The 16,667-nt window shown below is 49.5% G+C and overlaps 1 pseudogene; it reads left to right on the top strand.

The window, feature by feature from the left end:
- LOC119360445 overlaps window positions 1–16,667 on the top strand; it is a 59,447-nt pseudogene that overhangs the window by 1,102 nt on the left and 41,678 nt on the right.

The raw sequence follows: 16,667 nt of genomic DNA, 5'->3' as shown, positions 1-16,667 counted from the left end.
GGCAACATTGATCCTTGTCGAGCAGTTGTAGCCACCGAAAATGATGTAAGAGCATATGGCCCACACGTGATATCCATGCGAGATGAAAATCCTACACACACCAAGCAAATAGCCAGTCACCCAAAGCTGAGTGCAGCCATTGACTGCAGGGCGGGAGAAGGCGTCACCATCAAAATCCCACCTTGGAGGCGATCCAGCAATACCACACTTTTGTCGCTAGTGTCTGTCAGTGGTAAATATAGGCACCCTAGACAATACACCACGTTGCCGCTGTCCCGCGAAGGCCGCTATTATCGCCGAAAAATTGCCACGCGCCATCTTCGTACGCCATGTCTCAGTGAAGGACCGCTGACACCCTATTCCTCGCTCCGCCACGATGCTTCAGCCACCCAAAACAAGGCAACGGTTAAACATGGAAACGTCAGCTACAACACAAACCCGCCATCATCCGCTGCCCCCCTAGCCAATGCACCATCAAAACGTTGCTCCCAAGAGAGAAAAATGACACAATTGACTTGGTCGTCCGATCCGAGATCATCCGAACCTAGGGTTTCCCCCAAGCAACAGGTAGGTAGGTAGGTGAGTACGTCATTGACGACTCCCATCAACAAGGTAATGGCGCACAAAGGCGTCGCCATCGTTGGGCCAGAAAAATCCGTGCATGGCTTTCGCCGTCCATCTCACCGTAGCCAAACAGTTCGTCTAGCTACACGTTGGCCAAGATAGAACCATGGCATCGCCACATGTGAAAACCGAGCCACAAGTCGTGACACCACCCGACAGGCCCAACTCCCGCTTGCCAAGCCCCGCCGATGCGTGCATCGCAGCACCGCTGACTGCCACCAAGATCCGCCAACCGAAGATCCTAAGGTGTTGGGAGGAAGGTTCCTGCTGCCTTCGTCGGTCGCCCATGACTCACCTGGTGGCTTCCCCGGGTGGCGGCGCATGGACGAGAAGGGTTGGGGGCGGTGGCACATAGTGTTTGAAGGGAACTCCCAGGTCTCCCTAGGAAAGGACGACGTGAGGGGCGTATCAGGTCGACTTCTCCTGATCTAAAACACAAAAGTTATACAATAAATGAAATATGCTTCAACTGATTAGATGAGGCAAAACAAAATATATGGCTTAAATCTATGAACATGATTTCTAGATATGATTATGTCAATTAATCATTGACAGTTCATAAGAAATGAGGGTTAAGAGTAGAGTTTATTCAATAAAGAGTGAATTCCAACTTTTAATCTCTGTAATATTTAGGAAGTTTTTACCGCATTCAACAACAAAAGAATTCACATTTTACTCGTTAGTTTGGACATTATTATTGCTTTGCCTAAAAAAAAGGGCAGCCCTAGTGCATGTAGCTCCCGCTTGCGCAGGGTCTGGGGAAGGGTCCAATCACTTTGGGTCTATTGTAGACTTGAATCCGTGACCTCATGGTCACAAGACAGCAGCTTTACCACTGCGCCAAGGCTCCCCTTCATTATTATTGCTTTGCCTATTTTATTATTTTCTCCAAGCTTAAAATCTATATCAGTTTGTTAGGGCGACATGATAGCATATCGCACAGAAACCACAAATGAGTACTCATTAGGGTATTACCAAATACTGTCGAATTTCCTCATGTTGTATCAAAGTATGCCAAATTCTACAAAATTATGTCAGTTCTGCCAAACAGGTGCGCTAGCTGCATCACATTGCTCCCTAATGAATATGGATGTGAGATGTCTGCCTAGTCAGTTTTCATGTCATCCCGCAAAAAAGAAGTTTTCATGTCATCCCGACACATGGTCCCACCTTGTTAGTTTGAAACAATATAAATGGGGTATAGGCCGTTGTTAGGAATACTTCTCCTAACAGCTAGGAAGCTAGTTACCTTTAGAATGGAATATACTTCCTAATATTTGGCGAAGTATTTCTAACAACTTCAATTCATACCTTTAAAATTTGTTATATGGTTAATTTTATAAAATAAATAAGGTTTAAAGTTTGAATGGGAGTTATGGTTCACGTGTTCAAGTGATCAGGATGATTGTACAATAGATAAGACTTGGTGTTTGATTTTTTTAAGAACAACTTAATGTTTGAATTGGATTCATTATTTACAATGTTGTGGGAAATACATCCTTTTCAGATATTAATGAGTGTGAGCCATCGATGTGGACAAAATCAATAAAGTACGGAAACTTATTTCCTTGTCATGGTGGGAAATGCCGCGATCACTACTAGGAAAAGGCCTACTAATGGCGCACCTAATTTGGCCATTAATGGCGCATTAGTGGTGCGCCATTAGTGCCACGCCATTAATATATTTTACTAATGACGCACCACTGATATACTAATGGCGCACCACGCAGTGCGCCATTAGTATAGCCCAACATGCGTCATTAGTATGCCTCCCAGGGGGCCATGTATACCGAGGTGCTTTGGCATAGTAATGGTGCACAACAACAAGATGCGCCATTAGTAACTTCGGCATACTAATGGCGCACTGTTTAATGATGCGCCATTAGTATCCTTTGGCATACTAATGGCGCACTGTGATGTGATGCGCCATTAGTATGAATATTAGGTTTTTTTTAATTTTTTTATTTTCTGTTTTTTGCATAGGTTACAAAATGTATAATTAGACAAAATATAGATAGCACACATCAACAACAGATTCATCGAATACAATAGAAAATTAGTCTCTGAATACAATTCATCATATTAGTCTCTGAATACAATTCATCATATTAGTTTCCGAATTAAAAAGACCGAACAAAGATAGAACATTATATTACAAGTCTCGAGACCGCGAGTAGCAAGTTTGTCTTCACATTACAAGTCGATATCGATCATCTAAACTACCATCACATAGAAGAGAGCTGCGATCATCACGATGAGCATCATCACGATGAAACTCGTCTTCATCCGGTTCCTCCAACGCTCCCTCCCCTCTCCTGCTAGATAGCGGGCGTATCTAGATTCTGCCTCGGCCCTAGTGGTGTACCCTTTGTAACTGTTACCGCTAAATTGGTGAACCTGTCTCCGATACTCCTCCCAGTCATCGTAGACTCCGGGAACCTTACCCTTGTACACGACATACGACGGCATCGCTATGCACTAGCCAAACGAAACGTTAGTACCAATTCACAGACAATACATAAGCAATATATAAGTATGCAACAGAACGATCGGAAGAGAAAAGCAAGACATTAATAGCATCGATTACATCTAAGTTGAACGACTCTCGAAACCAAAGAGACATACTATAAGTTCATTAAACTTTAGTTACAACATGAGCCAATCGATGTTTCAGAACTAGACACAGCATCACTGCTTTTGACTCGACTCAAGGGACCGGAGCGTGGATGAAGCCGCCGTCTATCGTGGGAGTCATGAAAGAACGGGCGTTGTCAGCCTGCATTTGTAGCATTGTGTCGATGTCACTGTTGGATGGTTGATTTCTGAGGTAGAACTGCCCCGAGGTACGAAGGACATCTTGATGGATGATTTCCGCAAACTCCGACTGGATGCGAAAGAATTCTTGTCTGATGTCCGCGTCCTGGATTGCCGACACGCTCGCGGCCCAATCTTTGAGTTTACTCGGTAGCAGAAGTTGATGATGGTCCCGTACGATCGCCCGCATGTGATGGATGGCGTAGTAGGCACCCTTCTGACCGCCAGGCGGCTGCTTGACGCAGCAGAACGTCGTATTGTGGGAGAACACATGTTTGCCGTACTTACAAATAGGCCTGGTAAAGGTGCCTCCAGATTTGGCGTAGCCGGGGAGAACATCATCAAGAACCTTCTTGACATTTGTGTAGTCTACGTTCGACTGACGGTCCGGGTCGAAATACGTGGCGATGGAATATTTGGGGCTTAGGAGGATGAGCGTGCAATGTGTGTCACTGCAGAAAACACGGAATGTTAAAAGAAAAACGATCAAAATCTAAGAATTCATATGTTACGGGCCGGTTGAGGGGAGGACTTACTCGGGAAAGTAAGGCACGAGGAAGTTATCCTTATCTTGGTTTGCCAGAATGACGCCTTAGAGGTAAGAACTCGCGACTTGCCGGTCCCCAGCGCTGCCCAAGATCTTGGCACGCATGTAGAAGGGGTCGACTATCACGATGTCCGGGGTCTTGTCACGAATAATCCGCATCTCCATACTCAGCGAAAATAGCCGAACGAAGGTGTAGTGCAGCGGATGAAGGTTCAACATAGCGTGGATGTCATCAAACCGCAGGACGATCGTACGCCCGATGGAGTTATCCACAAAGCCCTTGCCCTCTGGCACCTTGGCCGTGAAAACCGGGTATGCCACATCCTTCTCTCTGAGACGCCGCTTCTCCAAAGAAAGAACACTGTCATGCAGACTCCGCATAGCACCGGTTGCAGCATTGAGCATATTTGTTGGTAGCATCGCCCTACCCGCCACATGCACCCTCCTCGAGATATCCTTAGGTGAAGGTGGCCCGTCCTGAGCATGGATCATACTCGGTGCCGGCTGGCTCGCACCCTTGTTAGTCTTTCTTTTGCGTGCCTTCTTCTTCTCCTGTAATGGGACCGAGTTCTGCTCACAGACCGCCTTCTTGAGTGTGTTGGGGCTGATAATATTTCGCACCTCGCCTATCTGAGGCTCGGTGAAGTCGGCAGCTGGAGGCGTCTCCCGAGAGCTGAACGGCAGACGACGCCTGTTGCAACTTGGCTTCTCTGCGGTACCAGCTAGATCGCGCACGTCTTTTGTTGGGTTGGGTTCTTGAGAAGGAGGCCCCATGAAGTCGCCATCGTACCCATGTTCGGCAAAGTACTGATCAACGTTGCCAAATGTATCGTCGTCGTCGTCGTTCTGATCCTGTGCCATATGCATGTTTGGATCCAGTGGCATAGGGATGTCTGGCACCATTGCGGTGGTCTTGCCATGGCGCCGACTTGGCGCCGACACGACTGGCGGTGTTGTCTTTGGGGTGGTGTCCCCCGCCCCCAAACGAATCTGGCTCTTCGGCCAAAGCAGGGGCCAGCTCAGGCAGGCGCTGAGGGTCATCACGTCATCATCGTCGGCCCCGACGGGTCGAATCGGAGGTAACAACTCGTCGCAGCCTGGCAGCACCCGAACCAGTTCAACCCTAAACAAGTTGGGTGGCATCTGGGTACCGTGGAACAAGGGGTTGCCCGGTTGAACGATTTTGCCCTTGGCGACATCGACCAACTCGTTGTTCACGAAGTGCAGGAGAGTGCACGGAACATCGGTGGCGCCCTGCGAAAACATGTAGGGCGTCAGGGATGCCCAGTCAAAGGCAAGGAGATGAAGTCCTCGGCTGAGAGAGGCTTAATTAGTTACCGTGATGATGGCGTCGAGCTCGGCTAATGTCGAGGCACCGCCAACGGCGGGCGTGCAGTTGACGGAGGGGCTGCTTGCTGCAGAGGTGCCGGCCGACGGGTGCATTAAGCTCCCGTGCCGGCGTCGGATACACCAATGCCGCCTCCGCCGGAGACACCAATGGCCCCGCCATCGCATTCTGCGAGTTGCTGGCCGTGAAGCTAGGAATCGGGGGCGGCCCCTGTTGGCCGCCCGCAATCCACGCACTCAACCCCTCGATCAAGGTAGGCACAATGGCGGAGATCGTCGCTCTGAGTTGTTGTTGCACTTGCTCCTGGACAATCTCCGGAATCCGCGCCACCTGTGCCTTGAGTTCTTGAAACTCGCGCGCCTGGCTTTTCGAGCTGGTCTTTTTCTCCTTCCGCACACCAGCGGTATAGTATGACCCCCATTTTGTGGACAAGCCTTTGTCGGCCACACGACCAGCTGACGTCGGCTTACTGAGCTTATCCTTGTTCTTCATTACATTCAACGCCCTATTTAGAGTGGTGTCCCAAGGGTTGCTCTTAGTCGACCCCGCGCTACTGCTTTCAGTAGCCTGCGGAAGGAATGTGAACCATTTAGAAATTTGGCTTCATTAATTAGAATGCAACCATATGGAGCTAATTACGCGGGGGTGTATTCCTTACCAGAACAAGCTCAAGTGCCCTGGTCTTCGGATCCGTGGTAAGCTCCTTTGTTATCGGGCCCTCCTTGTACCGGGCCCTGACATAGTTCCTGGTCTGCTTGTTACCGCTGTATTTCTCGAAGCGGGGCGGTAGGCCTTGCTCGGCACGCTCCGTGTCCTCCTTGTCCCATATAGGCTCCGCCACTCTGTAACCGCCCGGACCGAGTTTGTGTTCCCCTAAGTTCAACTCCCGCATTTCTTTCCGCCACTGACTTGATTCGGAGTTTGCGGTGCTCGAGCAATTGATCTTGAAGTCATTGTAGTCATCTTCGGTGATCGAAGGATTTTTCTCCTTGATCTTCTCATAACTCTCACCTTTCTCGATCATTCTCTTCACATTGCTTTTCCAAGTAGACAGGGCCTTGCTCATCTTCGTGAGGGCAGCATTGTTCACTTTATTCCCTTTGAGGCTTCTGTTTTCAAATTCAGCGGGGAACTTGTATCGTTCGTGCAGCTTCGTGAAGAGGAGGTTGCGCAAATTCCCTTGGTCAGGATGCCTCAGGTTCTCGTTGTTGATCGAGACGGTGCTCCGGAGAATGCACCCGAGCTGAAGCGAGTACCCCTTGACTATTTGTTCGGGCGCCGTTGGATTCCCGTCGGAGTCCACTTCAGTAACTTCCTCCTTGAGGGTGCGGAGCACGGTTGGGCGCCGGTCCTTCCGTTGCCTCTTCGGTTGGCTTCCATCTGTGCGTGCGCCGCCATCATCAGTGGTGGCATCCTCGGCGGCACCATCAGTGGTGGCATCAGTGGGGTCATCCTCGGCGGTACCATCAGTGGTCTCAGGATCGGTGGGGAAGGCGGCATCCTCATACAAGTGAGGTTGTTCCTCCATCTCCTGGGACAGCTTCCAGAATGCCTTGCCGCCCGAACCCCCGACCTCATCGTTGTTGGCCATGTTTCTCTCTAAATAGGAACAAAGTTGGTTATTGTCAAGGAACAAGATCATGGTATCATCATTTAGGGTTTGTCGACACCGAGGCATCCTAAAAGCTAAGCTTTTATCATTGAGGGTTTTTCGACGCCGAGGCACCCTAAAAGCCTAAGCTTTCATCATTAGTCACAAGTACCCCGGCCCATGCATTAGTCACAAGTACCCCATATGTCCTATTTTTAGCAAAGTCATGCTAAAATTCATGGAAAATTTCAGCATGACCTTTGCTGAAAATAGGACATATGGAGTACCCGAATTTGCTGGAACGGAAGTTAATCGACATTCCAGCAAACTCAAGGGCCTCTCGGGTGGACAAGGCAAAAAGGCCTTCATCACAACATGGAAAATACATTGGCATGTGAAGAGGTGAAACAATATATGCATCTCCAAGCAGTATCATTCAACATTTTGGACAAACCACTACAAGCAATACTGGATCAGAATGTTTTTTATACATAACTGCTAAAACCCTAGGAGTTAACCGAGCCACCAACAAAATGTGGACTTAAAAAGAGAGAGTCACGGACAGTGACATGATACATTTTCATAAAATTAGCTAGTTTTACTTATGGTGCACAAAGGAACAAGTACTGCAGTGCACTTAGAAAAAAATGAGCACCGCAAAACAAGAAGACTCGTTTCAGGTAAACGGAAGCTGTCGGCTCCATCAAGTGGAGGCAAAAACAAGTGTAATTGCAAATGAATGCAAACCATGTTAAGACTTAACTGCTAAGGCCTAGTTTGGCAACACGGTTTTTCCAAAACCATGGTAATTGAAAACCTCGGTATTCCAGTGTGTGGGCAATGAATACTTTGGTTTCTAAAAACTGCAGTTTTTCTCAGTTTTAGCAAAACTATAGAGATGTTTGGCAAGTGCAGTTTTTCTTAGTTTCTTGGTTTTGACCACTCGTTGCATGGATAATCCTAGATACAGCTAGCTGAACCAAATTGAGATATAACAAAGGAGTTATACAACGACGTGATCAGCTTGTGCTAATCACAAAGTATTTGTCAAAACCAAACACGTCAAAGTATTTAAAACTGGGATTTTTTCAAAAACCATGGTATTCTTTTAAAACTCCAAAAATACTGAGTAGCCAAACGTAGCCTAAGTAATCATCATATTTTTCTAATCATCAGAGGCCATAGTAAGACGATGTACTCAGTCCCAAGTACAAAATTTAAATTGAATTAGCCTACATAGCTTTTGGAGCGTGCAAGAGGCAGTACACAAGGGATTAACTACTGAACACCAAGTGCTCTAATCAAAGTTGCGATTAAGAAGCAATATTTCGTAAGAGCGTCTTCAACTCTTTGGTTCCTATGCAGCACGCCCCCCCCACACACGCACACAAAATTTATTTCAGCTGAACCTAACTCATTATGCTCTCAAGCGTAGGCTACCGTCACAGAACTGTTGAATCCAATCAAGCGATTCTTTGCAAAATCGAGTCTCAAAAATTTGGCGTCATTAATTAACGATAGATTGAAATAGTTGAGTACTGTTGAAAAATGACAGGTTAAACTGACCTCAAAGTCTGCTGACAAAATCAATACCAATTGATTGATCACGGCCGGCCAGTTTATAATCAACGGGGACTATAAGATTTAAAAGAAAACCAATTAAATAGGTAGTCGGTAAGTCGATCGGCATAAGCAACGGTTCACACGTCACCTATAGAGGACAGTAAAAGTACACTAATAAAACTCAGGAAAGAAGAAGTAAAAGTACCCTCAAAACAAGTATTAACAGACTAGTACTGTGTAAATTTGGAAATTGCAGAGGGTAATATTGCATTTGAGATTGTAGTACAAAGAGCAGAGCACTAGGCCAAGAATTGAGAAAGCAACGGAGGTTGCCAAAGGGATCTGTATTCCAGTATACTGGAGTGGACTGGCTCCAAAACCTACTGAACAATTGTGACACGGACACACGCAACAAAATCCTGCTAATGCTATGGCGAGCCTGGTACTTGAGAGATACACCTGCTGCCAAAACCTATATGGGGATACACCTGTCGTCAGCCAAAACCTACTAAACCATCAGCAAGTCTCGGGTTCGGTAGCCTTTCTGATAAAATATGAGCAGGAATTCAATTCACCCAATGACAAAATTAAAGCAATGGAATACACCTGCTGCCAAAACCTATATGAGGATCAGAGAGCCCAGCTAGCAGCCGGCGGCAAATGAAGTTCAGGTTCCTTAATGCAAGCAAGTTGGACCAAAGTGTTTGGCCCCAGGATTGTGATTTGTGAAGCATTGGTTCCTATATGCTCAACTTGGGTTCTCTCAAACAAAAACAAAAAGCACATGCTCACCTTGGGTGGGCAGAGAACGAGCTCCGGGGAGGTGGTCGGGGAGGAGCTCCGGGAGGGAGAGGTCGAGGGCGGCGTCGCGGAGGTCGGAGAGGTCGCTGAAGGCGCTGGCGGCGACGGCGCCGGTGAGCCCCAGCAGCGAGAGCGCGGCCGCGCGACGGGCCCACGCTGCGGCGCCCTCGTCCGACGGCGGAGGCGGAGGAGGTGGAGGCGGAGCGGCCTTGGGCTTGGGCTGGGCGGAGAGGCGCCGGAGGAGGAGCGGGGCGGGCGTCGAGGCGTCGAGGCGGCAGGGCAGCGGCGTTGGGAGAGGAGAGGGGAAGGGGATCGAGGGTGAGGGCGAGGGAGAGAGAGGGGATAGGTTTGGGCCGGGAAGGAAGTATGGATGGGGGCGGCATAATACTAATGGCGCACCACACCTCGGTGCGCCATAAGTACATCCATACTAATGGCGCACCTCGCCCTGGTGCGCCATTAGTATTTTTTTTGATTTCTGCTCGAGCCAACAGGTTATCTTCCACCTGACCTGATCCACATCAAGCTCCCTCTACTAGCTTGACTGGTCAGCAGCCAGTTCTCACACTAGGAGGTCCTGGGTTCGATTTCCAGGCTCCACAATTTTTTTATGCATTTAAAATGCTGTTTGATACTTATTTGTGTTTAAATATGTTCAAACTTGTTTAAATCATAACAGTAATATATTTTTTATAAGACAGTAATATTTTTTTTTTAAAATATCATCAAACAGTAATGCCAGTGAAGCGGGGGAGGGTGCGGGGGGTGCGGGGGGTCGGCGGCGGCGGTTGAGTAGGGGAGGGGTGCGGGGGGTCGGCGGTGGCGGTTTAGTAGGGGAATCGAGGGTGCGGGGGGTCGGCGGCGGCGGCCGGTGGACCGGGGGGTGCTCGGCGGCGAGGGGGACAGGATCTGGCGAGGTGGGATAGCGATCGAGTTGGAGGGGGATCGAGATCGAGTGTCCATGAAATTTAAAAATATTCATGATAGTTCAAAAAGTGCCCATGAAATACAATCGAGAAATGAAGGCTACGATTTAAATACAATCGATCTTAGCTAGCTATCTGTTCACAATCTTCTTGCCCTTCTTTTTCGCAAATGGAGTTCTTCTGTGGAACGGACGTCCTTTAGGTAGGGTGGTCCTGCTTCTTCTTGTGGTGTATGCTGCTACTTCATCATCGTCGTCATGTTCGATCCTCGGGTCGCCGTACTTGTCGAAGTCTTGCTCATTGGCTACTCCATCCATTCCGATGATCTTCCTTTTGCCTCTCCTCACGACAACACGACTGGGCTTTGACGGGTCGGTAATGAAGAAGCATTGGTCAACTTGGGAAGCCAGTACCCATGGCTCATTTTTCGCGGTGACGTTTGCGCCCGCGGTCTTGGATTTGGCTTCGGGTATAACCATGATGGTGAAATACCGGTCTTCTTTTAGGACGCTCTTCGCCCATCTGACACGGAACATCGGGACCTTCTCTCCAACGTAGCTCAACTCCCAGATCTCCCCGATCCTTCCGTAGTATCTGTCCTTGTCATTACCGGTGTAGGATTCCATTGTTACCCCGGAGTTCTGATAACCATCGCTCTTCATGTCCTTGGCCTCGGTGTAGAATGTGCAGCCATTGATATCATACGCCTCATAGGTCATCAGGTTGTGCTCGGCGCCCTGTGACAAGGCGAATATGAGTTGTTCTTCCGCGGAAGAATCCTCATGTAAAGGGTACGACAGAAGCTTCTGCTTGAACCAACGCGTGAAACATGAGTTGTGCTCTTTGATTATATCTCCGTCCGTCCTCTGTTGGCCTCGGTCATTGTACGTCTTCTTAATAAAGGTTTTGTGCTCTACCACCCAAGGATCGACCACGTCTATGTGTTGTAGCGCGACTAGGTTTTCTCTTTCAAAGTCGGCGAGTTGACCCTCTAAGTCGACATGCATTTCGCGGCGACCCTCACGGTGACCCCATCCAGCGAGCCTGCCGAGGTGCCTGTTGACGGGCAGACCAACGGGGTTCTCAATGCCTAGATAATTCGTGCAGTAGGAGATGCACTCTTCGGTCAGAAAGCCCCTGGCTATACTTCCCTCTGGACGTGACATGTTGCGAACGTATCCTTTGATGACACCATTCATCCTTTCGAACGGCATCATGCTGTGCAGGAACGTCGGCCCAAGTTGGATGATATCCTCCACTATATGGACCAGCAGATGCACCATAACGTCGAAGAATGCGGGCGGGAAGTACATCTCAAGCTCGCATAGTATCACCACGATCTCTTCCTGTAGCCTTCTGAGTTGCCTCACGCCAATCGACTTCCGAGAGATGACGTCGAAAAATTTGCATAGGCCAAATAGCGTTTCACGGACGTGCGCGTCCATGATCTCACGGATTGCAACTGGAAGTATCTGCGTCATCAGCACGTGACAGTCGTGAGACTTCATCCCACTGAACTTCTGCTTCGCTGGGTCTAGGTATCTGCTTATCTTCCCCGTGTAACCGTAAGGAAGTTTTACTCCTAGGAGGCAGGTGAAAAACTGCTCGATCTCCTCCTGACTTAGAGTGAAGCATGCGGGAGGGTAGTCATTTCCGGTCTTCTTGGCCTTTTTGCCTTTGCGACGACTTACTGTGTCCTTCTTCGCCTCATCATCATCATCATCATCATCATCATCATCATTAGCGTGAAGCTCCTGCCTGATGCCCATTGATTTCAAGTCTGCCCTTGCTTTCGGCCCATCTTTGGTCATCTCTGGCATGTTGAGCAGGGTACCAAGCAGACTCTCGCACACGTTCTTCGTGATATGCATGACATCAAGGTTGTGAGGCACACGGTGGATCTTCCAGTACGGCAAGTCCCGGAAAACAGACCTCATTTTCCATACCTTCAGCAGCGGCTCTGGCGCCTTTCGCTTCTTTCCTGGCTCTGGCGCCTTTTGCTTCTTTCCCGGCAGTGGGCAGTCTTTCCAATTTTTCAACAGCTTGTCTATTTCCTCGCCGCTCCTCGTACACGGGCGTTTTCGGGGTTCGGTTTCACCATCGAACAGATCCTTGCGTTTCCTCCACGGGTCATCGTCGCGAAGCCACATTCGATGTCCCATGAACACGGTTTTCGAAGACCCGGGATCTCTATCTAGCTGGCTATACGTTGTGTCATCCATGCACCTTACGCATCCAGAAAATCCGTGGACTACCTACCCCGCGAGATATCCGTAACCGAGATAGTCGTGCACAGTCGTGAGCAGTGCGGCTCTCATAGGGAAATATTCTTTCTCTGCGGCGTCCCACGTATTGGTTGGCGTTTTCCACAGCGTGTCAAGCTCCTCTTTCAGCAGCCCCAGATACAGATTGATGTCGTTCCCTGATTGTTTCGGCCCTTCAATTAGCATACTCATGTGAATGTACTTCCTCTTCATGCACAACCAGGGGGGAAGGTTGTACATCCACACAAACACAGGCCAGGTGCTATGTGTGCTTCTCTGGCTGCCAAACGGATTGACTCCATCGGTGCTCGTGCCCAGCACGATGTTCCTTGGATCGTTCCCAAATTCTGGGTCTTCGAAATTCAATGCTTGCCACTGGCTCGCATCCTTAGGGTGACTTAGCATCTTGTCTTTTTTATCTATCTCCGGATCATTTGCGTCATCTTCTCGCTTCTTCTCCTCCCTATCCGCGTGCCAACGCAGGAGCTTTGCTACCTTAGGGTCCGCGAAATACCGCTGCAGACGAGGAGTGATCGGAAAGTACCACACCACTTTTCGAGGAGCTTTCTTCCTCTTCTTGTATCGAGTGACGCCGCACACCGGACATATTGTAGACTCCGCGTGCTCGTCCCGATAAATGATGCAATTGTTCATGCACACATGGTATTTCACGTGCGGTAAATCCAGAGGACACACGATTTTCTTCGCCTCCTCCAAACTGGTCGGGCACTTGTTCCCCTTGGGAAGACGTTCGTGCCAGAATGACATGTTCTCGTCGAAGCATGCGTCGGTCATTTTGTGTTTTACCTTCATCTCCAGAGCCATGAGCGTTACTTTCAGGCGGGTATCCTCGGGCCTGCATCCTTCATACAATGGAGTAACCGCGTCTAACTCAAGTTGATCCATCTTGGCTTTCTCTCGGGTGGCAGCTCTTGCATTATCCGTCTACTTGAGAAGCAGCTCTTGAATATGAGGGTCCTGCACCCAGCCCATCGATGGTCCAGCATCGTCTGCTCCGCCGGCATCATCATCTTCATGATCATGCCCGTCGTCTGCTCCGGCATCTTCCTCATCATCATGTCCTGCATCTTCTACATGATGACTGTGTACAGCATCACCGTCGTGATCATCTCCTGGGGATTCTTTGTCTTCTCGCCCGCCCGAGCCGCAGTGGTTGTCTTGCTGCCCTTCCTCATTTCTTGCCCGGCCCCCATGGACGACTTCGTAGTCATCTTCATCACCTTGCCACCGATAGCCATCCATGAAACCACGCAAGAGCAGGTGGTCCCGCACCTGCCCGGAATCCGGGTCCGCAATAAGGCTCTTCAGCTTGCATCTTCGACACGGACATCTTATCTCCGTCTCGTTCTTTTGAAGCATCTCGGCCTTCGCGGACCTCAAAAACCTATTCACGATGCCTTCGGTCATCGTGCGGACCATGGTCGCCTGCGGGGTAGAGCAAAACGATATTTTAGAACCAAGAAAAAATTTGGCATGACTTTTCCTAAAAATAGGACCAAAAAGAATGCTTACTGCCAAAATTCTCGCTGAAACGGAAATGAATCAACATTCCGGCAAAATATTGGCAACTATCGCATTTCAAATACCGGTACACCTCCAAACACAAACACATATGCAACACCACAAACATATGCAACACCACGAACATACATAGATCTAGCTATGCCATAAAAAGTGCATGTGCACATTGTTGTAGGGAGAACAACATAAATATAGCTTCCCCCCTTACTTACCTATCAAAACAAGGTAATTTAACCACTTAAATTGAATGAATCTATGGTGGAAATGAGGTGAAAAAGAGGAGGCACCCGAGACAAGGAGGAGGTGGAGAGAATGAAGTGGGGAGAAAGTGAGTGTGGGTAGGAGAGGCTGTCCAAAATATCTTGTTGCTGCCCACTTACTAATGATGCACCAACTCTAAATGCGCCATTAGTAATCCAGGTTACTAATGGCGCACCTTCTGGTGGTGCGCCATTAGTAGTTTTGCAAAAAACAAACATACCAATGGCGCACCGTCCTACAGTGCGCCATTACTAGTTTAAACTAGTAATGGCGCACGGCGAAACAGTGCGTCATTAGTAGTTTTGCAAAAAAAGGAATAAAAAATATAATAAAAAACAACATTAGTGGCGCACTTTCCGACAGGTGCGCCATTACTAGTTACAACTAGTAATGGCGCACTGAGTCTGGATGCGCCATTAGTATGTTTGGACAGGCGCACTAGTTCAATTTTTTTTTGATACTAATGGCTCACCTTGGGCCAGGTGCGCCATTAATAGTTTCAACTCTAATGGCGTATCAGAAGATGGTGCGCCATTAGTATATACTAATGGCGCACCGCTTGTCTGATGCGCCATTAGTGTCAATCCCATCTATAGCCCTTTTTCTAGTAGTGGATGTGGATGGTGACTATGAATGCAATTGTAATTTTGGGCAAAGAGGTGACGGTAAAAGTGACAAGGGTTGTGAACCCGTATTGTCCTCAGCTGTAGTTGTAGTGATAGGTAAGGTTGATGTACATGTAATTTATTCCAGAAATAAATATTGCACTACCTACATATTCTTGTTGGGTCTCCATTAACTTTTTATGGAAGAGAAGTGTCTTAGTCTAGATAGTAGATGGTTATGGTGAGAGATAATGCTCCAGTATATGCACTTTACATAATTCATTATGTCTAGAATACTACTGAAAAAGGATTTCCCCCCGCTTTGTATTCCAAAGCAACCAACATCAAGTCCAGATAACACTATGGCGAGCAGCACAACACACCAAGAAAAAGAAGAAGAAACAAATGCCAACCACGACAGCTTGGCAAAGCGCGGATGAACCGCCACCGCGGCGCCCACCGAACATAAATCACCACAGACCGAGGCTCCGATCCGCCGCGTACCAAGCAGCACCTCCAAGAAGGGATGCGACGCCGACGACGCTGCTGCCCGGACGAGTCCTCAGGTTTCCCCGGCCACGCGGAGGGAGGTGGGGGGTGGATACCACCGACACCCTCCAGGAAGGAATGGTGGCACCCGCAGGTGTCACCGCAGCGGGGCTGAAGCCTGCAGGGATTTCTCCCGCATTCCAACCCCAACCGCCCAACCGGACAGAACCGACCCGCCAAACCGACGCCCACCACCATGCGCCAACGCAGTAGAGCCGCCATCCACGCCGCCTCACTACGAACACCACCACGAGGCCAAGAGGACCGAAGAGAAGCTCACCACGACGGGAGCAGCAACACAGACGCCGAGCGGGAGGGAACCACCTCCACCGCCGTCGTGAGGCACGGTAGCCGTCCGGACGCGGCAGCGGGGCATGCCTGGCCACCCTTGGCCCAGCCAGGCCCGAAGTGGGCCCGTTAAGCCCCGCCGGCCGCGATGCGACGACGCCGGCACCCAGCTGCTCGTCGCATCTCCCCCGCCTCCCAGAAGCCATGCCGGAGACCATCCCCGCCGCCGGCCCGCCCAGGCCCAGATCTTGGCCGAGCTGGCGACGCCAGATCCCGCCGCCCCGCCGCCAACGGCAGCGCCACCGCCCAGATGCTCGCCTGCATCCGCCACGGAACCCCGCCGCCACACCAGACCGCCGCCGCCTAAACACACCACCCGGAGCAGCACCACCCGCGCTGGAGAGCGACCGGGAGGGGGAGGGCCAGGAGGCCGCCGCCACCAGCAGCCCCGGGGCCAAGCAGGCCGCGGGCGCTGGCGACGGCGGCGGGAAGGGATGAGGGAGGGAGGGCCTGGAGGGAGGAGGCCTGGCGCGCGGCCGGTCGCCCGCGGGGGGGCGACGCGGTCGCAAGAGGAAAGGGCTAGAATACTAGACAATGATATTTGTACAACCTAAATCTATTGTGTTTCACTACTTCCTTGAAAAGAAAATTATGTACCTTAACATGGCAGTTGTTTGCTGAATTTGCTGAAACATAATAGATGAGCTCTTTTAAGATCATCCCTTTTACCTCGCAGAAGGTAAGAGTACCTAAATGATCCGAGCTATTGATTATACAAATTAGTGGGGCAAATTTATTAGCATGTGCAAATTAGCTAGCCTCGGTTGGACACTCTGTCGCGACGACTCAACAGATAAACAAGGAAACCCTTCCATCAAAATGAAAAGAAAAACACATCTTCCAAATCACACTCTCCTCATATCTATATATGGATAGAGATTCAT

This window comes from Triticum dicoccoides, chromosome 2B (assembly GCF_002162155.2).
Source record: "Triticum dicoccoides isolate Atlit2015 ecotype Zavitan chromosome 2B, WEW_v2.0, whole genome shotgun sequence".
NCBI lineage: Eukaryota > Viridiplantae > Streptophyta > Magnoliopsida > Poales > Poaceae > Triticum > Triticum dicoccoides.
The sequence above is the reverse complement of the archived record's forward strand: the minus strand, read 5'-3'. Positions and strand labels throughout refer to the sequence as shown.